The sequence below is a fragment of the Dermacentor variabilis genome, chromosome 6 (genome assembly GCF_050947875.1).
Source record: "Dermacentor variabilis isolate Ectoservices chromosome 6, ASM5094787v1, whole genome shotgun sequence".
Taxonomy (NCBI): Eukaryota; Metazoa; Arthropoda; class Arachnida; order Ixodida; family Ixodidae; genus Dermacentor; species Dermacentor variabilis.
The window spans coordinates 27834234-27854742 of record NC_134573.1 but is presented as its reverse complement, the minus strand read 5'-3'; the positions used below and the strand labels follow the sequence as shown (position 1 = coordinate 27854742).

At 44.3% G+C, this 20509-nt stretch overlaps 1 pseudogene; it reads left to right on the top strand.

Moving 5' to 3' along the window:
- The first annotated feature begins 14985 nt into the window (after positions 1-14985).
- Positions 14986-16024, top strand: LOC142586071 (uncharacterized; annotated as a pseudogene).
- The last annotated feature ends 4485 nt before the right edge of the window (positions 16025-20509 follow it).

Here is a 20509-nt window from a genome sequence, read left to right as displayed (position 1 = left end):
TACCACCAAGAAGAGAGTCATGAAGGAGGAAAGCATCATACCTATACACTCTTTCGTACTCTGCCACATAGTGTATGTGGCAGCCTTCCACAAGTGGGTGAAAAGCAAAAAGAACAAGCTAGACGCCCTAATCCGGAAGGCTTACAAGACATTCCTCGGTCTACCCGAAACTACCAACACGAAACGTCTCCTTCAGTTGGGCATATACAACACGCTCGGCGAGATCGCCGAAGCACAAAGAGCCGCTCAGTTGCAAAGACTGACATCAACAAAGGCCGACCGAAAGATCCTGTGCAGTCTAGGCATCGGTTATCACGAACAGCAGGGACCAAAATGCCCGTCACCGACCACGTACGACGGAACGTGCGGGTTGACCCCTTACGGAAGAACATGCACCCGGAATTCCACGAAGGCAGAAGACGCGGTAGAGCAAAGGCACTGACGGGCCTGCACTCGGAAGGCGCCGGCGCAAGATACGTGGATGCAGCCGAACATGCCAGCCGCAACGGCTTCGCGATCGCGGTGGTCGACTCCGGAGGCAACGTGCAACGAGCAACGAGCAAGCAAGTGGAGGAAGCAGAAGAAATAGCCATCGCCATGGCCATCGTAGACCGAGAATGCCACATGATCCTCAGCGACTCCATACAAGCGGTGAGGAACTACGCCAAAGGAAGAATTGCCCCAACGGCGGCGCGCGTCCTGCTCCGACAGGCAGACCGCAACAAGAGGACTCGAATATAAGTGGTTCCCGTCGCACGCAGGACAAGCGTCGGTGAAGCATGCCAACCGCAACGAAATGGCACACGCCCGAGCACGAGGGCTAACCGACCGCACTGAAGGCAACGGCTGCCCGCTGTGGTTTAGCGCCAAAGACCGGATGACCAGCTATAACGAACTGACCAAGGCTTTCGGCTGGCCTGCAGACTTCTCCCGGCGCCCTGCAAAGGGCTGAGCAGGTCGCAGGCCGTGCTGTTCAGGCAACTACAAACAAGAACGCTTCCAAGCCCGGCGCTATTACATAGGATATACCCAGAAGGGCACCCCCGTGACAAGTGCAGAGCGTTCTGCAGGGAGACGGCCACATTCGAGCACATGCTATGGGATTGCTCCAAACATCCAAGCGAAGCTAACTCAGGACGTATACCGCCGCAGCTTGAGGAAGCAACGCGGAGCGACGACCAAGAAAAACAACTCCAGGCCGTCCAGCAGGTCATCGAGGCACTGACTAGGCAGGAGCCTGGCGAGCCGGCAACGGCGAGTGGGGATCCTCGCAAAGCATCCGCCACGATGACGACGTAGGCCACGTCCGAAGCGCGCCTTAGCGCTTTAATGCAGGCTCAATAAACGTTTTCCCAATCCAATTGAATTACTTATCCGCGTTTGTCCTGCATACGTCTGCGATAAAAACAAGAAGCATGTATGCATAGAAAATCTGAGGTGGCAGTGGCAGGTGGTAGCACAGAAGTTAGCATGCCCAGCCCCTGCACGTACTTATATCTGCATTGACATGGGTTCGTGGTAGTGATAGCGACCAAAGCTCTACTTTTTCTGCGCGCTCTAGCCATTGTGAAACTAAGGACGTAGTTAGCATGCCCAGCCACTGAATGCAAATTGCAGCAGTTACGAGTGGTGGAATCCTGCTGGGGTTGATTGTGAAGAAAGCTTCCTTTCTCTGTCCACTCTCGCGATGGTGAAGCTAAAATGAGGAGGAGGCCTGACGGACACAACGTTGATGGTCACCATAACAGAATGGATGGACGACCTGCAGGAAGGACAAAGCACACCAAGTTTTTCGCACTTGTCCTAGAGTAAAGCGCTAAAATGGCTAGTATGCCCTCATAGGGATGGTAGACCGAACTGCTTCTCACTGCTAATACTGGACTGATACTAAGAAAATACTCCGTTCGCAGACACCACGCTACACTGAAATTAGCAAAACAATATCAGTTTATAAACTGATAGTGCCATTATCTGGTGCCATTATCTGGTGTCTCCGCTGGGATCTACCAGCGGAGACCAACCCGCAAATTAAAAATAATTGCTGGTTTCAGATCTTCCAATGTACTTTGCGCTTAGCTATCTGTAATATCTTTTTTTTTCTTTTTGTGCTCTTATGAAGAGGAAAACTCCACATTACTACTATATCAACAACAGTACATAAAATAGACTGGCTTTGAAGCTGTGGCCACGTACCGCACTTTTGTACATTCAGCACATGTAGTATTGGGGCAACACGTTTGAGCAAAATGATTAGGTTTTCGGTCAAAGCACTGTGACAGGCGGGAAGAAATCGTTGTCATGCCCGGTCGAAACAATACCATCTGAAATCTTATTTACTTATACGTATTTTTTGAAAAATCACTATAGCCCTTTATACATTTGCTTCGCATGGGTTATATACTAGCTTGCATCGTCAATCTCAAAAATGTATTCTCTTTGCGGGAGAAGGCTTTCGTGAAAAACGACGCAACATAACAGTAAAACGTCCAGCAAGGTTCCTATCCAGATGATTGACGAAATTGTGCACTGAGAACGTGTCGACTAGCGTGCGATTGAAAGTTGAATTCTGATCGTTGTAAGCTTGTGTTGCGTCTAGCACGAGCGAGTAGTGTTAGCGATGACATTGGTGTGGAAATGGTCAGCTCAGTCTGCGATTTGTTCTTGTGAATCTCCACATTGAACGTCACAGTCGTCACGATGAGAGCACTCCTGTGACATTATTAGCTCAGTGGGCTGGGAAGGCTCGAGTGGTAGCTCACCTTGAGGGGTATTGGGTAACAATTATTAATATACGTACTTTGCGATGATGAAAAAATATGCAGAAACACCACTGGTGTTGTCTAACTATTCGTAAACAGGCCCCCAAATTTCAATTGGCCCACCCCGAACAGTAAGTAGGCCCACCCCCAAATTTCAATTTGGCACACCCTCAAATTTAAATTGGCCCACCCTCAAATTTAAAGTCGGCCACGCCCAATTTTCTTTTCGCCCAATCCCAAGTTGGCCCAATCCCAAGTTTCAATTGGGTCACCCCTAATTTTCAATTCGGTCCACGCACGAATTTTCATAAATCGTCCTCCAAATTTCGAGTCGACGCACCCTAAAATTTAGGTCCCACCGCCATATCGCTCCCAAATTCAGATTGGCCGACCCCGAGATTGCCCCCACATTTAGGTCGTATCGCCCTCAAATGCAGATTTTGCCCGCCTCCCCAACACCACCAAATTTAGGTTGGCCCACTCCAATACCACCTGCAATTCGAGGTTCGCCCCCCCCCCATATCCGCCCCAAACTAACGCTGGCCCACCCCTCGATCACCTCAAATTTAGGATGGCCTACCGCAAATCACCCACCAATTAAGGTTAGTCCACCCATATATCACCCCCCAATTCCGCTTCGCCTAGCCGCACATCACCCCCATGTTTAGGTTAGCCCGTCCCCATATGTCACCCCCAAATTTAGGTTGGCCAACTCCCATATCATCCCCAAATCCAGGTTGGCCCACCCCCGTATCAGCCCCAAACTTAGCCTGGCCCACCCCTCTATCACCTCAAATTTAGGATGGCCCTCCGCAAATCACTCCCACATTTAGGTTAGCCCATCCCCATATCACCCCCGATTCAGCTTCGCCCAGCCCCATATCACCCCCATGGTCAGGGTGGCCCACCCCCCATATTCCCCCAAACTTAGGCTTACCCACTCCAGTATCACCTCAAATTTAAGTTGGGCCACCCCCCTATCAGCCTAAAATTCAGCTTGGCTCATTACCATTTCACCCCAAATTTAGGTTGGGCCACTCCCATATCATTTCCAAATTGAACTTGGCCCATCCCTGTATCACGCCCAAATTTATGCTGATGCCACTTCCAATTTCAAGTTGGCCACCCCAACCCTTTTTATAAAGACCTATGTATTAACATGGGAAATGCGTCAAGTTTTTTGGCGTTACAGACACGATTTTCCACGATTTTGCTACCAAATTGCTGGGGTACTCGCCAAAGAATGCTGGGCATTAAAAGCAAATGCCCCGAACGAGGGACGCCATACGTTGATCCTAAATACTGACGGCTAGCCAAGCTAGCTTCTCTGTAGAGCGACCGGGGCAGACACAGCACGGGACATTTATTCAAATGTTCTTTTACGGCCACACCTACGGATTCATATCACTTGGCTGTAGGGAACACATTAACCGTAGCTATTAATCCACACGCTGCACATCTCCTAGTTGGTGCATTTCTTATTTGGATGAATCTTTAGAAATAATTAATGTTCGGGCCGCGAATCAGCCTTGCAGACCCTTTGTTCCACACGAATTTTGGATAGGAATGGCACTGGCCACCGGGTGGCATTGTGGCCCAGGTGGACCTGATTCGCTCGAAGTATGTTCCCTTAAGGACAGGCGAAAGTCAAAGAAAGCAGACCTTCGAGAAGAACGCAATAAGAATAGCCATTTTGTTCTTCCAGGTTCCACGCTACAAAGCACGAAACTTTTTTTTTGCATAACACAAAGCTATGCGCAAGCTTCTAGTTATGATGTCCAATCAATAAAATCTTCATAAATGCGTTGACTTAACAAATGAACACGACACTGCTATGTTTTAGGAAGGAAAAATAGAAAACATAATATTTCAGGAGAACCACTGGAAAACCAGAACCGAAAGCAAACCATGAGTTTTGTGTTTCTGCCATCTGGTGGGAGACTATTAAATCAAGTCCTATGCGGCTTTTAAAAAAACTACGCCACTGTAAAACCATAACCGAAAGCAAATGTGGGGTTTTGTGTTTCTGCCATCTAGTGAGAGACTACAAAACTAAGTCCTATGCGGCTTAAAAAGAAATTGCGAAGCGGGAATCGAACAGCGGCCACCGCGACGCCGGACTAAGGCATCCGCGATTCTACCAATCGGCCACGGCTTTTTTTTTTTCCTGGGACTTCCTTTTTTTTCTTTTTTTACATAGCAGGTACCATGGGCGGAAGCGTTCTTTCTTTACAGCTTTTCTAACACACACACACAGAGAGAGAGAGAGAGAGAGAATTGCACATCTATATGAGTATTCATATTTGCTGCAGGCGCTTCTGCCACACCTGCCATCGCTTGCTAAACTCATCTTCGCCGCCCAGCAGCGAACTTGTATACGCAAAAGCATCACAAAAGTGCGTCCACGCAAGTTTTGCGTTTTCTAGAGCTAGGACGTAATCAGTTCGGGATCTCCAAATTGCATACAAACCTAGCAATAACAGGGTTTCAACACTGTTGTTATTTTTGTCATCTTCCAGTGTCAGATATATTACGTTATCCCAATTTGGGTATATCTGCACGCCAAACACAATTCGTATGTTGTGCCAAAATAGTACTGCATTTGTACAAAACAAAAATACGTGCTGCAACGATTCTGGATAGGGACAGAACGGGCAGTCCGTTGACCACGGCACGAAGAAACCCTTGTTACGTAGCCATGTTTTTACAGGTAGAACTTCGACATGTAACCTAACAAAGAAATCCTTAATCGCATTTTTTACAGGATATTTTGGTAGACGCTTAAAAACGTCAGACTCCAGCTGGCTTCCAGCTCGAGACCGATATAGTGGTGGTGGGAATGGCATATCTATAGTGTTCCAGTACAAACTCTTCCGCTTTACATTTTTAGGTACTCTTGAGAAAAACGCTGCTCGAAGAAGCGAGCTGCCTGCTCCACCTCCTTGTAGAATTTTAGGGTGCGGGCTCGTGGGACTCCTTGGGCACCTTCGATCCACTCGCCTGAGTACCACTTTAGCACCAGAAACATTACAAAAGTCCATGACATTCTGCACTCCTTGGCGGATTTCCCCTCCAGAGGCACCCACAAGCTTAAGGTCGTCGGCGTAGGGGAGGACTTTCAGAGGAGTATCTGCGAAACTGAAGCCTGTTATGTCGCTGTCCTTCAGAATTTTTCGGCACAGGGGTTCTAAGTACAGAGCAAAAAGAACTGGCGACATGGGGCATCCTTGCCTAACGGATCTGTTGAGCTGTATGGTGGGAATTGTTTGCCCGTTGATTACCAGTCGCGTCATCACTTGTCTGTAGCAGACACCTATATATTTTAGAAGTCGGTCCCCAATGTTGCAGGCCTTAAGCAAGTTGAAGAGAAAGTCATGTGTTACTCTATCGAAAGCCTTGCTCAGATCCACTTGCAAAACCGCTGCCCTGGATCCACCAACGGAGGTAGCTTCGCAGAGTATCCTCATAACATGCAGGTTATCACTGATACGACGTCTTTCGATGCCGTAAGATTGATGGTTGCCTATAACTGATGGTACGCTCATCTTTTTATATATATCACGTGAATTTTCGCGACAGTGTTACAAAAGCGCTTTTGGGAACAGTGCTACGCCATGTGTGGACAGTCGAGATAGGCATCAATCGAACGCTGAGTCTCCGGACTACATACGCTGCACTGGGTATTACGATAGACGCCGTAGTTTAACCACAGGCATCGTTATTGCCTCGAAAATCGAGTACAAATTTTCGTCGTTTTCATAGGCGTCCATTGCTAAATCTTTAACCGCTGTGGGAACAAAATTCTTACGGGCCATGGAGGGATCACTGCATTTGGCTCGTGTGGATTGTCGTCCAGAACACGTCTGTCACCTGCCTTTTTCCATAATCGACCTGCAGCTTTTGTTATTCACGAAAAACCCGCTCGTTCCATTGAAAACGCGCTAGCTTCGTGCCGGGGCCGCTTGGGGCGCTAGTTGGTACGTGTCCACTAAAGCTGGATATGCAGTTCATGAGTTATTATTACTTAAATTGACAATTTAGGGCTCTACTTGGTCACGGATTAAGCGAAGAATAAGCGAAGCTCTTAAAGCTGAAACTATGAAAAGTGCAATAATTGAGCAGCAAGTCCTTCTCTGCGATTCTATGAAGAGAAATTTATCTTATGTTGATTAAGGAACCTACAAAGTAGCAGTGAATTTAGCTAATTTTCTGCTGGTCAGCTCTGTGCAAATTGACATTATTTTTCATGTACAAGCTAATTTACAACGAGTGCTGCACATTAGTAGAGACATACAATGTTTGTAATTACTAACAAGCAGTGCTTGAAACAAAAGATTTCCAATAAATAATAAATTTTACAGGCGTTTTCGCTGGTGGGAAAATATCAAGCTCTTTCACGTCAGTTCCAACATTTGTCAAATGTGGCGCTACTAAACATTACAAAGCAGGCGAAACGAGGATGGATTCTTTCTCCAGATTTGAGTGTTTGACTCAGTCTAGAGGCCGCGTCTACCTCACATTCCTTCAAGCACACGTTTCTGCAACCAGGCTTTCAAAGTGGTCCTAAGACATCTCAATCAATTGCGGATGTTGGGAGAAAAAAAAGAAAGAAGGAAGGAAGGAGAGATACAAATACAGCGCCGTGCACGGTACGGCACATCCTGACTGCATGTCAGCTAGGCAGCAGGCTAGGCTATTGGGCCATTGTGCCCAGGTGAATCGCAGGTAAAGAAAGATTCCGTAAATATTTTGGGTGCTCACTTTTGTTCACAGGTGACTGTGGAAGCGTTTTTCGAAGTGCACACAGAAGTTGCCCTCGTCGCCTTATATTTACCAGGCCCGTACGACGATATCTTGAAACTTGCTTTCCCCACGTGGTGAGGTGCGACGTGTTTGGCAGCGTGCTGTGTTTGCCCTATATTACGCGACGCCGGTTGAACGATAGGACTAGGAGCAAAGAATGAGCGAGCCCTAGCTCCCTGACTGCAGTGAAAAGTGCGATGGCAGTGTGACCTGTAGCAATCCAGGGTGCGCGGAACAAACCGAATGTCACGTGTTCCGTCGCCCAATGAAGTATTGAAACACGTGATTTTCAGTAGATGGTCCTCTCGTACAAAGGTATATCGTCGATACCCGCGCAATCATCGCACTCGCATAATGCTCGAATCCTCACATTGTGCACTTTCTTTTTCGAGTAATCATCGCAGCCTAGAAAACAGCTGCAGTGACTGCCGTTTGCTTGTTTCGATGCATGACAGCTGATCGAGCAGAGTTTTCGGCCATTTCCTTTTGCGAAGATTTGCATGCGCAAATGCGCACGTGCGCTCGAGAGTCTCCCTATTTAGCAAAAAAAAAAGAAAGCGCGGACAGCGCGAGAAAGGCCGACAACACGTGCACAATTTATTGTATGTAGACTGATGAGTGAAGCTCTGAGTATTTTCACATCCCTACTAGTATTTCGTTTCCAGAACACATGCAACTTGCCAATTTATAGTTGTTGCCTTGTGATAGAGTTTTACGACTGCAGTAAATTTTGGTAAACAACAAAACAATTGGACATCATCGATTGACAGATTGAAACATTGAAACAAACCATTGAAACATTGAAATAAACCCATATAATAAACACTTTTTATGTACGCACAAAAGCATATTCATCATGTCACTGAGTCACGCTCATCAGTTCAATCATGCCTTCTTTTACTTCTGTGTTTATCTGCAGAGAATTCAGTGACACGCAAACACTTTTCATTGGGTTGCATTCCATCGTTAACGTGTTCGCGTGTCGGATTCTTCATGAATCTGACAAGTAAGTTGCTTAGGCGGTAGGTGCACATGAAACGCCGATGATTTCTCTGTAATATAATAACTGCGGTACACTTATTTGCGCTAAGTGGTACACAAACGAGTGCATCATACGGGAATCCATATGAAGACTCACGTGAAAGAACACAACTGCAAGTTGCATCTTTATGTGTACTAGATGCTATGAATAGTATCCTTATCAAGTTTCTCTTGCCCTATCCCACACCAATATTGAGCTGAAAGCATAGACGCACATGGACGAAGGAATCGGGAGTAATTCCGCACTATTGCTGCATGAGGTAATCAGGCTGCTTATACTTAATTGAAGTCTATTTGGCACTTGCGGGTTTCAGCGGTCTCTAAGAAAAGGAAAACACTGGCAAAATATTTTAGGATTGCTGCAGTACTCGGTAATGCTGCACCCAGGATCGCTGGGAAATGAATGCGCTAAAAAAACACATTCGGAGGGGACGGATGTATGCGCTGATGTCACTGACGTCACCTCCTTCAAATTGAAGGGAAGTACGATCCCCATACAAAGCAGACGAAACGACGATGAACTGTCTCCCTGTATTTGCCTGTTTGAGTTTTTGCCTCAGTCGCCATTTCGATGTCGTCTTCCAGTCAGTCTGGTTGAGCGATAGCTGACTCGGAAGTTTTGCTGCTTTCAACGTCGTGGTTTCACGTGTGTTCTGCGTGATTTCGCGTGGTACTGCGCATTCGAGACCTGGGGTCTAACTGCGCTTCCATACCATGGGGAAGTTGCAAAAGCATCGAAAGCTAACAAAAGGACTATCGGCGAGCCGTCGAAAACGTCTGAACGCCTTGCAAACGAAAAGGCAAGGCTTACAGCTTATATTGTTTTGTACTTTTATCGTATTTGTAGGTCATATACGGGTCATGTACATGCCGTCAGCACTGTACGCTTTTTTGTTATGTCCCTTATAGAAATGTTTACTACATTTGTATTCGTACGATGACGGAAAAAGGTACGATGATCGTGCTTATAGAAACAATCAAAATGCTGATTCTGGGCCTATGACGCTCAATATTTTTGGATATTTTCGTTGTGAAAACGTACCAGTTACTGCGAAATTGCTATCAGTCCTGCTAGTATAGCGCCACGTGCATGTCGCGAGGTTCACCAGCGTGCGAAGTCTACAAGAAAGGCGATCAAAAGTTTCTGACACTTGGGGTACTATAACGCAAAGCTATTCCAAACTTTTCTATTCCAATTCTGCAATCATCCCTCCGCGATTGGTCAAAAACTTTTTTCGCTTTTTCGTGATATATATATAGAGAGATAGATATAGATAGATACATATAGATAGATAGATAGATAGATAGATAGATAGATAGATAGATAGATAGATAGATAGATAGATAGATAGATAGATAGATAGATAGATAGATAGATAGATAGATAGATAGATAGATAGATAGATAGATAGATAGATAGATAGATAGATAGATAGATAGATAGATAGATAGATAGATAGATAGATAGATAGATAGATAGATAGATAGATAGATAGATATCGCGTTTTCGTTTTCGTGACGTCGCGTGTCCTGTCGGTCAGGCGACGTCACGAAAACCGCGATATCTTCCCATCTGATATCACGTGTACAAACTGATTATGCACGATTTGACCGAACAAAACAAAAATAGGTATTTCTGATTCCACGCCTTTTCGCCATTAGCCCTAGGCTATTGATCAAACGTTTTCGGGCTGCACCCACTTCACCTGCCTGTCACAGGACGTCACGAAACCGCAAAAACTCACCGCGTCAAAGTGAGGTATATTTATTTATTTATTTTATTTTATTTAGTACATACTGCAGACCACATTGTGGTCCTTGCCGGACGGGCAGACATTGAGTACAAGACATATACAAGATACGTTCGTATGCATTCATAAAATATATAGACTTTACAATGATATATTGCTCACAGAAGCACTTAGTGAAAAAGACCAAAACACAGTACCTAAATCAATTAATGGTGCAAACAGGACGATGTAAAAAAGGCAAGGGAATTGCACATAAAAAGTCAAGGGAATTGCACATCAAAGGCAAGGGAATTGCACATCAAAGGCACGGGAATTGCACATCAAAGGCAAGGGAATTGCACATCATAGGCAAGGGAATTGCACATTAAAGGCAAGGGAGTTGGAGGACTTACCTTGCTCATTCAACAGGAAGAACACATTCTATGCAAAAACAAAAAAAAGACAATAAACACTTACATAAAACACAGTCACATTTTGTAAGGGGCGGGCAGCGAATTCCATTCAGGAATAGTCCGGGGAAAGAAGGAGAACTTATAGCTCTCTGTCCTAGCATAGACAGGTGTCAGTGTATCCGTACGATGGTGTCGTGTATACCCAGTGGAAGGATGACTTACATATAGTGACGGGTCCAGAGCCAATTTGTTATTAATTAGCTTATGTAAAAAATCTAGCTTTTGTTTCTGTCTTCTTTGCTCAAGCGAAGGAATGTCGTAGGCCAACATCAACTCTCCCGGGGAATCCGAACTTTTGAACTAAGAACAAGTAAAACGAACACATTTTTTCTGTATTTTCTCAAGTTTGTTAACATTGACTTTAGTATAGGGATTCCATGCAACGCAAGCATATTAAAGTTTTTGTCGAATATAGGTTAGGTAAGTGAGTAGCTTAACGTTTGAGGGGGCCTTCTTTAGTTTGTGTCGCAGATACGTTAGCTTCCAAAAGGCAGAAGAACACGTGTTCTCAATGTGAAAGTTCCAAGAAAATTTATTAGTGAACGTTACGCCAAGGTACTTGTAACTCTCAACTTGCTTTAATGAAACAGATCCCATTTGATACGTGTACTCCAGGGGATTCCTTTTATGCGTTATGCGAAGAGAGACAGTTTTATCTATGTTTGCAGCCATGCCCCATTCTTCGCACCACAAAAATATATTATTCAAGCTAGAGTTAAGTTCCTTCTGATCATCCACGGACTTAATAGTACGCAATACAACGCACTCATCTGCAAACAGCCTTATTTGTGTTCCTGGTTTGACGACGGTAACAATGTCATTAATATATAAAAGAAAGAGCGATGGACCCAGGACACTGCCCTGAGGAACACTTGAAGTGACTGGTAGATATCCCGAGTTGTGATCATCAACTGAAACATACTGTTGGCGATTATCCAGATAGTCTGTAATCCAGGTCATTATGATGTCCGGAAGGTTACTGTTCCTTAATTTTAAAATTAGCTTTTTATGAATTACCCTTCAAATGCTTTACTGAAGTCAAAAAACACTGCATCAATTTGACCGTTGGCATCCAAAGCTTTGGCAATTGAATCAATTATTGTTACTAATAGTGTGGTAGTGGAACAACCTTTTCTGAAGCCATGTTGAGCACTTGTTAGTATGGAGTGTTCATCTAAAGATTCATTATTGCGGGTTGCGATTATGTGCTCGAAAAGTTTGCAGCAAGATGACGTTAATGATATGAGGCGGTTTTTCTCGAGCAATAATCGATCGCCTTTTTTAAAGACCGGAGCAACTCCAGCCATCTTCCAATCTTCAGGCACGTTCGCGCATAACAAAGATGCTCTGAATAATACAACTAAGAACTTGGCAACAGTTTCGGCGTATCGCCTGAGAAACACATTCGGGAGGTTGTGAGGGCCAAGGGTTGTTTTGGTTTTTAAATTGAGTAACATAGACACAATGCCATGGTAAGATATAAAGTTCGCCTCATGCTCTTCAAACACTGCAGAACTCAAAAGTGGGCCTGATAGTGCACGGGAGAATACGCTATAAAAATAAGTGTTGAAATGTTGTGCGATGGCATTCAAGTCGTTGAGAATGGTTTCATTACCTGCAATTTCCGTAGTAGTCTTCTTGCTATTGCCAAGGTATCCCCAAAACTTATCCTGTGCGTGTTTTATAAAGTGGGGCAATCTTGTGGAAAAATGATTTTTTTTTTAATCGCGCACGGCGCATGACAGCTTTTGTTGGAGTTCCGTGATAACGACCGTGCGTGGATGCTTCTTTTTTATTCGTTTGATTTTACGCTTTAGTTGTACTATTCCACGCGTCATCCAAGGCGTACTTTTATTGACCTTCTTAGTTTTAGTGGGTATGAATGTATCTATGCAATGCCTGCACATTGTATTAAACGCTGTCCAAAGTCCTATCTGCACAGCGCGTAAGACAAGTTTCCATGTAGTCAACTATGCTGGCGTCATCCGCTCTGGTGTAATCCTTAAAAGATTTGGTATTAGAAGTTTTACGAACAGTAGTTTTGACAATGGGCAAGGAAAGTGCAATAAGGTAATGGTCAGATAAGCCATCTTCGATTGACACGGTATGCTCGGAAAAGGTTCGGTTTAAAAAAACGACATCTAATATAGAACATGATGACCCTTGCACACGCGTGGGTTCATTAACCACTTGAATAAGATAATGTGTTAGCATAATGTCAAAAATAATGTTAGCATTTGCATCAGCCTTATTGTTTGCTTGAAGGAGCTCCCAATAGACCTTTCCACAAATTGCAGCGCCGCACCATCCCCTAGCGGATCTGCGCAAAGCATGATGGGAGAACGGAGCGATCGTCTCCCCCTTTTTCTATGCTCGCCTGCCGGCTGCTGTCAGGTGTTGCGTTGTTCTGCCGCAGTTTTCTGGTCTTGTGCGTCTTCTCGTGCATGTTGTTGGTGTTTCTTAGTAATATCTAGCAGTGGACTGTAGTGGTGGTTAGCTGTTAATCTTTCTGCAGTTTTGTGGTGCTTTTTAGACGTTCGACATGTCCGCAAAGGAGAATCGCGGTGGCGGTCAAGCATGTTGCGTGCCCGGCTGTAGCAACAACACAAGAAAGGACAAGAACATATCATTCCACGGATTCCCCAAGAACAACAAGCTCAGTGGACTGTAGTGGTGGTTAGCTGTTAATCTTTCTGCAGTTTTGTGGTGCTTTTTAGACGTTCGACATGTCCGCAAAGGCGAATCGCTGTGGCGGTCAAACATGTTGCGTGCCCGGCTGTAGCAACAACACAAGAAAGGACAAAAACATATCATTCCACGGATTCCCCAAGAACAACAAGCTGAAGCAAGAATGGGTGCGCAGGATAAATCGGCAAGGCTCGGAAGGGCGATTTACCTTGTGGAAGCCTTCAAAGCACCACAAAATATGTGGTGCGCATTTCAACACTAGCGGGCGCAAGGGATACATGGATCGGCTCCCCACGATCTTTCCACACCGAGTGTATGCAGAACGGACACCTGCTGTGGTTACGGGTAAGACTGCCACTTTGAGAGGAGATGGTTGCCTGCTGCTAATGCTTCCTTATGTTTGCCAGGTGCTGGGAAACGACGCCGTATAAAGCGCGTCGTAGCGATGTCGCAGGAGGCCTCTATCCAGGACGAACTCTGCATCTGCGGCACGGTTGAAGTGGAATCTCAGCAACGTACGTAACAGCCTTTTTTCTTTTGCATTTAAGCTTAATGTGCTTCGAATGTGGAAAGCGAACCAGTCGCTGCTATAGTGCTTTACTTTCTTTCGCTAGAAGGAAGGGAGCGGGTTTAATGATCGGTAAGTAAACGAACTTGTTGAATTTTGACACTGCATAACAGGCGCAAGTGAAAAGGGAGACACACACAGATGGGATTTGGCCGGCATTACTAATGGAGTGCTGTCTTATCATTGTCTTTTTGTTTGGATTCGTTTCGCCGTGGACCAGCGACGCAATGACATTTTTTTTCAGGGGGGCGGGGGGGTGTGGCAGTAGGCTTCTAGCTATTAGTGATTATACATTTATACCTCTCTTTATGAGCTGGCTCTGCTACAGCTGTTACTAAAAAGTTCGTTTTCCAGAGAACATTATTCCGCTCATTCAGGTTATTTAAATTCGCTTACTGTCTTGCAGCTAGAGCCGCGCTGTTAAAGTATTTTGAAATTATCTTTGCAGACAACCTCTCAGCTACTTCACCTGTGCTTCTTCCAGCTGCTTCTCCATCAAGCGTCCATCCCCAGCTACCAGCAGGTAACTTCGCAGTGAAATGTTGTGTATATGTACAGCAAGACCTATTGAAGAATGCAACTAGAATGGAATAGATTGAGGAATTGGAAATGAGAGCACGAAGATGTAATCCTGGCATTGTGTTTTGCACCTGCTATTAAGTTCTTGCCTATGGCTTGTTTCTGTCATTTTATTTTATTTTGCATGTTTATTTTTGCTATAAACAATTTCATATAAATCTGGCTTCGCTTTTCCCACCTGACCTTGCTATCATATAAAAACTGTTTGCTAAATGCAGCCTACCATATTTGTTTTAAATTGCTTCATTCCATACTACGACCATACGTATTCCATGGGACCAGCATCAGAGGCAGCACATCGTTACCAAGCAAGGGCTGCAAAGCTTGTAACTAGGCGTCAAGCACTACAGCAAGAGAATGAAAAGCTGAGACAGAATACCAGTTTCATTAAAGAAGAAGTAGCTAAACTGCGTTCTTTGCTGCACAAGGAAAAGACTGAGAGGGCTAGAGATAAGCAGACAACTAAGCAAAGTCCTCATATTGAAGACTTAGACAAGGATGAGAAGCAGCTTAGGTTTTATACTGGCTTCTCCTCACTGAAGCGCTTTGAATGCTTCGTTGCATTTATCTGTTCCAAGCACAGAACAACGAACTCGCCAGCTGGCCGACGACCCATGCTTAGTGTGAGGGAGCAGCTGATTATCTGCTTGTGCAGGTTAATAGCCGGTCTTCTAGAGCAGGATATAGCATTCCGTTTTGCCATAAGCACATCATTGGTAAGCGGCATATTCTCTTACTGGGTAGATTTCCTGAGTGATGTGCTAGTTCAGATACCAGTGTGGCCATCACGTGAAACTGTCTTCGTACATGCCGCAGTCTTTCAGGGATCTCTATCCTTCAACACGTGTGATACTGGACTGTACAGAACTCTTTATTGAGACCCCATCTGATTACACTGTGCAGAGTGACACATTCAGTGCCTACAAAAGTCACAATACAGCAAAAGGCCTGCTGGGGATAACACCTAATGGGTTTATCTCCTTTGTCTCTGACCTGTCTCCTGGCGGGATATCAGACAAAGAGATTACAAGGAAAAGTGGGTGATATGATCTCCTTGAACCCGGAGATAGCGTGATGGCAGACAAAGGGTTTCTGATCAGTCATGATCTAAATGAAATTGGTGTTAGCCTAAATGTGCCACCCATGCTGAATGGAAAGCAGCAGTTTTCAGTCGCTGAAGAGACCAAAACAAGGGAGATTGCCAATCTGAGAGTACACGTTGAACGCGTCATCAGAGAAGTGAAGAAGTTTCGCATACTGAAGAGCATTTTCCCCAATGTTATGGCTCATAAACTGAACAAATTGTGGAAGATTTGCTGTTATCTAAACAATTTTACCAATGAGCCCTTACTTAATAGAGAATGGAGTACTGCAGCTACCTAAGAAAGTAACGCAAATTTTCCTCTGCAGTACTTAACAATCGCAGTTTTCAGAATATGTCAAGTGCTTGTAGTGCATTTGATGAATACCACAGTCGACAACCGATAATTTGCATTGACATAGACCAAATTTCATATTATGTGGAGTTTAACTTAAGGGGGTCTTCATAATATAATTGACAGGACCAAAGTTGAGTTTATAAAGTATTTTGAAAATAATGATTGCTCACTACAATGTACAGGGTCGTCCTTTATGAAAGGGAACACGCGAGCGCGTGGCCTGTGCTCTGCAGAGGCTGCTTAGAGCGCCAGCAACAGGCAGCAAGGGGAAGCACGTCTGCTGATAGCGCCATCTCTTGGCGACAAGAATAAGCAGGTACGACTGATAGACAAGCGGCTGTGACTGCCTTCCACACCAGGTGGATGCACAACAAGCGGGACCTGCAACCACACGCTGTTAGCAAACCGCACTTGGTCAACACCACCTAGACTTGGTACGGTAGCACATTGGAAGCTTGCAAGGACCAACGTATGCCTGCTAGCTAATAGGCAGCCCCAGCGTATTTCAATGCGTAAGCATCCTTTGGCTAGTACCGAAGCAAGATCTGTCCGCCAAGCGAAAAGTATAATGCCTTGTATCTGCACAAAAATGCGCAATGTGCGAACTTTCGACATTTAATTATTATAATAATGTAGATGTAGATTATTGGTAGCTTTATAAGCGATGAGGAACAATCGAAAAAGACGTGATTAGGGAGAATAACCCTAGGGATACATAGGGTCCACAGAAAATGCATGGAGAAGCCAACTTAGGTAGAGGTAGGCCAACTTGAAATTTGGCGGTAGGCCAACATAAATTTGGTAGTGGGCCAATTTAAATTTTGGGATGAGCCAACTTAAGATTTGAGGATGTGCCAACTTGACATTTGGACAAATTTGGAGGTGGGCCAACTTGAAACTTGGGTGTAGGCCAATATAAATTTGGCGGTGGGACAACCTATATTTTGGGGTGGGCCAGCCTAAAATTTGGTGGTGGACCAACTTGAAATTTTTGGGGTGGGCAAACTTAAATTTGGTAGTGGGCCAAGTTGAAATTTGGGGGTGGGCCAACTTATATTTGGGGGTATGCTTATGCACGCAGGAACTCCAGTAGAGTTCCTGCGTACTTTTCTTTTGCAGTACGGAGCCCTGGCTGCCCACTACCCCCCCCCCCCATAGCATGAATAAACCTCACCAGATTTGTAGCGGTTTAGCACAGAAATGCACTAAAATAAAACTTCAGCTTAGGTAAATAAACATATCTTATTTATTATTCAGGCTTAGTTATTTCTATAATGATGGCATTTGGCTAATTAATTCATTAACCTTAGCTAAAGTTATGGCGAAGGTGTTTATATCTGTAATTATTAGTATTACTTATATAGGTCTAACTATTCTCAAGAAACCCTAATTCTTGATAAGGCTCTGTTGATTTAGCCTTAGTAACTTTTTATTAGTCTAATAATTTTGCGCAAGTTGATTTTAATTAGCCTCAATATTCCTAATTATCCTCCAATAATCGCCGTTACATTTAACTATTTATATTGTAACTAATCTTATACGTCTGTATTAACTTTACTTACACTTATACCTCTCAGTACTCACTATATATAGTCAAAATCATGTCTCATTAGTCATAGGTATTCATAAGGCATTCTCATATACACCTTCGTAGGACATCATGTATACCTATGCATGCAGTGCATCGTGTCACGCGTTACAGACAGAGAAATGGACGGACAAAGTTCCGAGGGAAGAAGCCCTAGAATGCTTACGCATTAATATAGGTACGTCAGGAGTACCTAATAACTACCGGGCTTATGTTGCCGCTTCAACATTTCCAGTGCGCTTGCGTATCCAACGCGGTTTGCTAGCAGCACACGTTACGCTGCAGGCCCCGCTCTTTGCGCAATAGTCATGCGAGGAGGGGGAGCTCCAACTGATTCTAGCAGGCGCTTGCCTATCGGCCATGCCTGGTTATTCTAGCCGCCAACAGATGACGCCACAAGCAGACGTGCTTCCCTTTGCTGCTTGTTGGTGGCGCTGTAAGCAGCCTCCGCAGAGCGCGGGCCACGCGCTCGCGTGTTCCCTTTCATAAAGGACGACCCTGTACAAATCATATGCTGTTCGCAAGCAATATGCGCATTTTCAGAATGAAATCTGTTTAAGGCTGTCCATCCCCACAATACTTCCTTCCGCCACATTTTTTTTCGTCACTTCTTAACCTCTTCATATTAATTTGTATCTTACTTTTGTTTGCATTGCACAGAAGCACAGCCAAACAAAGACACCCTTTTTTTCCTTATCTGTTTGTTGCTTCAGTCAGTCAAACTTGACAGAACAGTATCACATCAATATGAATGTCATCTATTTCAATGCCTGAAGATGGCCAACTTGCATGTTGACAGAATGGTCATCGAAGCAGCAAAGGCTAACTGGTGATGCTGTTTCAAAAAAGCTCATAGGCATAGTCACTTAATAAGTTTGACCATCACTTGGTTTTCATGAGCACAAAAACCAGCTGATTGTTGAAAATCGTACTAAGAGTGTGTACCAGAAGAGGATGCTAGCAAGCAGCAAATAAAAAAAATAGGCTCTGAAAGGCCTGTGATGCCAAAGCTGTCCATATCAGCTTATTATACTTCAATACTACATTTTTAAAAATCAAAAGTATTCAAATAAAGGCATGATATGTTACAGAAAATGTGTGTCAGTTTGCATGTTCTACTACAAGGGAAATGAACAGGTACTGCAGTGAAGTATTCGTCAAAAAGAAGCTTTACTTCTCAACACAACATTGGAAAGAGTAAGGAATGTGAACACTCAGTATGTCTGACGCATTGCATGAGAACTGCTGATGTTTTGTAAAGTTGCACTCCTTTTACAGCTCTAAAATGACTAAACAACCAAACTGCCCCACAACCATCTCAATCTGCCCACTTTTGTTGTGGAAGTGCTTTTGTGCTGTACTGAAACAACATGCACAAAATATTTAAAATGGAGCATATGCGGGTAGAAGTGAAGAACATTGCAATGAAATAATTGTTTACACTGTGTATTGCAAATAAATAAGTAATCTGAGCACTGAACAAAACTACATTGAGCACGTAATTTGATGAAAATTGTAAGCTTATCACAGTTCTATAATGATTAGCAAAAAGAAATTGCACTTTTTGTCCGTCACTTAGTTTTGTACATTGTTACACAACGCATTTCTGTACTGCACTGAAAAACATACAAGAATACAATATGGTACAAGTGGAGAACAATGCAATGAAAAAATTGCCAAATACAGACTTTGCAAATGAATGATACGTTCAGAAGTGTAAACACTACTGTATTACCTCTGTGGAAAAATTAAAAACAAAATGCACACGCAACTCTTATTTGTCTTATTCCAACTGCAAAAATACTGCCTCTTGGCTGTTTACATGGTTTAATCAGAAGGATTGAGATCTAGAGGCGTTTTAATAAAAACTGCTCACTACCATAGCATACAGTCATTGTGCACATGCATTAGGGAAGCAGTGTGACTTCCATGTGTTAAAAAGTCTGCTGTGCGATATGAGCGCGTGTTAATGAAACCATAGTTTGTCTGAATTAATCTGGAGCCCTCCACTACGCTGTCCATGATTGCTAAAATTCCCACTTTGGGACTATTAAACTCACCCGTTAACTATTTTCTTCCCATGTGTTCGAACAGGCCGATAATTACATATTGTGGGAACGAGGAGGTTAATGAAAACAAAGACTTGACTGCGCGCACTTTGTGTAAATTTCAATCTGAAAGAACTTGGCACTGCTTATAGTCTCTGTAAAACTGCAGGAGTCGGGGCATCATTTTGTTGGTCCAGAGCAAACTGTCAAATTGAATCCTCTGGACTGTACACTCAACGCCATTGTCAACCAAAAAGTCGCACCAGGAAAGTCCCGTCAGTGCCATTTGTCCTTGTACCTGACAATAATACTTGTGCGAGGTACGAAGCAAGCCATCTTTCAGGTATGATGCAGTTTGAACGGCATTGCTCAGAAGTTCTCCTCGGTCTCTAGCAGCTGAAAGAGTCTTCACTTCCAGAAGGCCAAAGCTATCACCATCTTTCACTACTCTGTCTGGTGTGGCACCGAGTACTGCTACACCAGAGTTGACGCACAGGCCACAATGGTACACTTCAATCGATGCACCGTTCTCAACATACTGCCGCACAGCACTCTCCTCAATAAGCAAGCCGTCCCTCATGTAGTTGGTTTGCAAGGTGCTTGATCCAAAAACTCGCTTCAAAAATTTTCCATCTGCTGGCTTCTGGCGGCTAACAATGTCGCCAAAGTGGGACGCAGTCAGGCGCTTTGCTCTCTAAAAGGACCATGTAGCAGAGCTGCCCTGGTCTCTTGTGCTTTCTTCAAGCGCCCATGCTTCTTCGAGTGTGAGAGAGCAGTCTTCAAAATTGTAGCC